The following is a 4897-nucleotide window of genomic DNA, read 5'->3' as shown; positions in this document are numbered from 1 at the left end:
ATGGATTATATAGATATCTAAAGCATGTCACAAAAGTAGTAATCAGTTTTCATCTTTTAATAGATCAAAGTTCTTTCTTCCTATCTGTTTGTCTCTTGAATCTTCTACCTATAATTCATTTTTTCAAATGGATGAATGAGGTAAGCTTAAGAGTCAAGGTCATTATCTCCTTCAAGTCTTTACACCCCAAAGGTAGATTACAGACATATATACATACACACATGCATAGCTAACAAAGACAAAATACACATTGCCATATATTTACACATGCACATGTAATTATATTATATATACACTCATTTCTCTGCATGTATATGTGCATACACATCTATACATGAATATACTACTGATATTCATTTACATACACATACACATGTAAAAATAGGTGCATATGCATGGGTTATATGGACATAGTTGGCAATATGGGAATACAAGGTTTTTAATGAAGGAGAATTACAGATGAAAGTCTGGGGATACTTTCTGGCTATATGAAAGACTCACACAGATGCTCCTGTGTTCAGAAAAAGCTTGATCAGTGCTATTTAGAGATGTAACAGAGGAAATTCTCCATTAAACTGGGTTGAACTAGATGGCATCTAAGGTTCCTTCTAAAGTGGAGATCAAACAAAGATGCCCTGAGAGGTTCTAACCTCTTTTGGGGAGCAAATGAAGCATGACTAGGAAGGCATGGTCATCATGGTAACTAAAGTAATAGAGTGGAACTATGTTGGGGAAGGAGAAAACGTAAACCTGATTCACAGGTAAATTCCTCACCATTTCCAAACTCTAGAGGTGGTGTTTAGCTAGAATATATTTAGGACTCCGTGGATCCTGTTCTGATTGCTAATCATGACTTGGAAAGGCCCTCAATGTTATACCAGATGAGTAGAAATATAGACAGGTGTTATTTATACAGCTTGAAAGGTTTGAATTATATCACAGCCATAGACCATATCTGTTCTCTAAAGACCAACCTAACTAAATATGAAAAGGTTTATCACCAGTTGGTTAATAATAAATTATTAAGTTTTGGCAACCTATGAAACAAAAAACTAAATAAAATGGTCTTCCATGTATTTTCTATCATACATCAAGAGGTGGGAAAAAACCTTAGAGGTTACCTACCTCAATACTTTAGTTTTTCACACAAAGAGATTGAAGTCCTAGGGGCTTAAATTACTTACCCTGCATCACACAGATAGTGAGCACCAGAGATAGGATTTGAACAGTTCTTCATGCTACAGATTTAGTGTTCTTTCTTCTGCACAATGCATGCTCTCTCCTAAAGTGGAGGATTTTCTTTTGCCTTTGCTGTTATGTGATAAAATGATAGAAAAGAAGGCAGAGGGCTCTGAGAATTACATCATTTTTTAATGTATCTAGAAACATGAATTTAACTGTTGTATTCTAACTGTGGGAACCACATCCAATCACAAAACAAGTTGAGATATTGTTAGAGGAACCAGACATTTTCATTATAACTTAAACTAGGAGATACAAGGACATCATAGCTTAATATCAGGATGGCTCTCAGGTTCTCCCTGTGCTTGCAAAATAAGTATTAGTGGTATTTGGTGACCTGTGCCCCTAACACAAAAAGAAATACAATTTCATTTGACCTCTGTTCATCTCTCCTTGTAGCATGTATGATGATTTTAAGCAATAGACCACCATGAATATAATTGTAGCTTTTATATAGTCAACATCTGTTACAAATTATAATAAGATAGAGAAATTATAAGAACAACTTGACAAAATCCTGCAAACCATATCAATAGATAGAAAGACATGACAGCCTTTTCCCGACTAGTGACCAGTAATCCACCACAAGCAACCAAGTCTCTCATGACACACTCTATGAAGCTGTGTGAGATATCCTGCATGGAACCTAGTGCAAACAAAAAAAGTTTTTGGAAACTGTGGAGCTTCAGATAACTCTGAAGACCTATGATCCCCAAAAGGACAAATGTTTCTCTGGCACCATGATGCTCAAATCCACACCCAGATCTACATTTTCTCTGTGTGTACTGGGAGACCAGCAGCACTGTGATAACGTCAAGGCTGTAGATATAGATGTCCACATGGACAGCGAGGCCCTGAAGAAGTTGAATAAGAACAAGAAGTTGGCTAAAAAGTATGATGGATTTTTCGCCTCTGAGTCCTTGATCAAGTAATTTCCTTGAATCCTAGGTCCTGGTCTGAACAAGGCCTGCAAGTTTCCATCTCTGCTCAGACACAATGAAAATATGGTGCAAAGGCTGATGAGGTTAAATATGCTATCCAGTTCCAGATGAAGAAGGTGCTCTGTCTGGTGGTGACTTCTGACCCTGTGAACATGACAGATGATGAGCTTGTCTACAACATCCATTTAGCTGTCAATTTCCTGATTTCTTTGCTGAAGAAAAACAGGAAAAATGTAAGGGCATTGTATATCAAGAGCACCATGGGCAAGTCTCAGTGGCTGTATTAAATCAACATGGTGTTATTAAATAGGTGGAAGCTGATAATGAATGAAAACAAAAAGAAAGACATGACAGACAGATGGAGAGATGGATAAGACAGACAGACAGACAACAGACACAGACATAGAGATTAGAATGTAGAGAGATAGATAAATCTTTTATAACTTCATTTGAAGGTGAGCAAAATGGAGGATCTTGAACAACATGCTGAAAATATGGTTCATTGTTAAGGAATAAATAAAAAGTAAAGGCTTAAAAACTGCTAACTGTAGTGTGCATACTTTAAGATGTGATTAAGAAGACTGCATGTAGCCAGTATTGAAAAACATCACAAAAATGAAACTTTTTGGTTGGTTGGTTGTTGTCCTTCATACTTGAAGGGGACAAAAATGACATAATTTTGTCAGAGTCATGGTATGGTGTGTCCAGCTATGGCTGCTCAAACCTTAAGAGCTCAGAAAACTCTTCCATAGGTTGGGCACAAATAGTCCATATGAACATTTGGAGTGGAGATGTCTAAATTTGCAAACCCATGTTTCTTTTGAGCTCCTGCAATTCTGATTTGCTCTTAGAGCACAGTGCCCTCTTTGATGCAGACACACCATGTTGGGCCGTCCTGTGACAGTTCATGCCTCACAAGTGATTCTAAAATTCTTCAGAAAGACCTTGAAAATGTTCTTGTATTGCTACTTCTGATTTCTATGTGAATATTTCCCTTTTATGAATTCTCCTTGAAATTATCTTTTAGGCAAATGGATGTTTGACATTCAAATAACAATACCAGGTCATTGGAGTTGTACTTTTTGCAGTAGAGTTTGAATTCTTGGAGTTCAGCCCAAGAAAGGACATCAGTGTCCAGTACCTTATCTTGACAGGCGATCTGCAGAATCTTCCTAAGACAATTCAAATGGAAGTGATTCAGTTTCCTGGCATGTCATGATATAACATGCAGTTTTCATAGGTGCACAGCAATGAGGTCAACACAATGGCTCTGTAGACCTTACAGTTTAGTAGGCAGCCTAATACCTCTTCTCACTCAGTTTTCCTCAGAGCCTCCCCAACAATGAGTTAGTTTTGGCAATTCATGCATCATCTTTATCATCTATGTGTATGTCCTTGGCAAGTACACTGCCAAGGTAAGTGAATTTGCCCCTAGCACTCAAAATTTCTCCATTTGTTGGTGCTACTGGTTCCATGTATGGATGGTGTGGTGCTGGCTAGAGGAGAGAGAACCTCTTTTTTTGGTGTTGTTGGGCCAAAATTAGCACAGAATACTCTGTTGTATCTCACTTTCAGAGGCTGTGTTGAATGCACAATCATCTGCAAACAAAAAGTCTTACACCAGCTTTCCCTCCATTTGGTCTTGGCTGATAGCTTTCTCAAATTAAATAATTTACTAACTGTGGTAGCTGATCTTGATGCTAATTTTATCCTCATTGAAGGCATCTGGCAAAATTGCTGGAAACATCATTCTATAGATGATAGCAGCAAACACAGGGCCCTGCTTCACTCCATTGGTGGCTGGGAAAGTGTGATGGCATTATCCATTATCCAGAACTTGTGCAAACATGCTGCCATGGAACTGGAGTAAAATACTGATGAACTTTTCCAGGAAATCAAAATTTGCCATGATCTTCCAAAAGCCTTCACAACTGACAACATCAAAATTTATTGGAGTAATATCTGAATCAACTATGTGAGCAGGCAGATCAGTGTCTAGTATAAAGAACAAAATCAACACAAAGATTAAAAAAACTAAAACGTAAAAGACGAGAACAAGAGATTACGAGTAAATACAATAAATAGCTACAGTGTGACTTATTCACACAAGTTACTGACAAACAAAACTGGGAAATGGTTGAAAGATGTTAATTTCAGCTATTCTTATTTCCTATTCAAGTTCAACTGATGTAAAGTTTTCATTAAGTTGTTGCTTTCATAGAAAAAGTCCTATATAGTGTCCAAATGACAAAAATTCATTATGGTTGCTGAGATCCTCCAGATGTGATATTTGTAAAGCACATTGCAAACCTTAAAGTGATATATAAACACTATTATTATAATAGATGCAGCCATGATACAGTGAAAGGATTGTGCTATTATGGCAAGATCCCTTAACCTGAGGCCAAGAATATTAATAAACAACAAAAATTTATTAAAAGTATCTATTATGCACTAGATATTGTGCTAAGGAATGAGATATGTTTTCAAGTCGTGACCTTGACACTGAATGGCTATGAGCAATTTGTTTAACCTTTATGAGTCTCAGCTTTCTTATTTGTAAAAATGGGTAGAACAATACAATAATACTTTACTACCTCTTGAAAGGTTTTTTTTAAATAAAGGAAGGAATTAATATATTCTGGCTATGCATGATACCCACCCCATTCCCTGGGGTCACATCCTTTACACACCTATGCTCTTCCTATGTAAAC

At 36.9% G+C, this 4897-nt stretch overlaps 1 pseudogene; it reads left to right on the top strand.

Annotated features, from left to right (window-relative positions):
- The first annotated feature begins 696 nt into the window (after positions 1-696).
- On the top strand, positions 697-2585 carry LOC140503834 (large ribosomal subunit protein uL1-like; annotated as a pseudogene).
- Positions 2586-4897: the final 2312 nt, after the last annotated feature.

This window comes from Notamacropus eugenii, chromosome 1, assembly GCF_028372415.1.
Source record: "Notamacropus eugenii isolate mMacEug1 chromosome 1, mMacEug1.pri_v2, whole genome shotgun sequence".
Lineage (NCBI taxonomy): Eukaryota > Metazoa > Chordata > Mammalia > Diprotodontia > Macropodidae > Notamacropus > Notamacropus eugenii.
The sequence above is the reverse complement of the archived record's forward strand: the minus strand, read 5'-3'. Positions and strand labels throughout refer to the sequence as shown.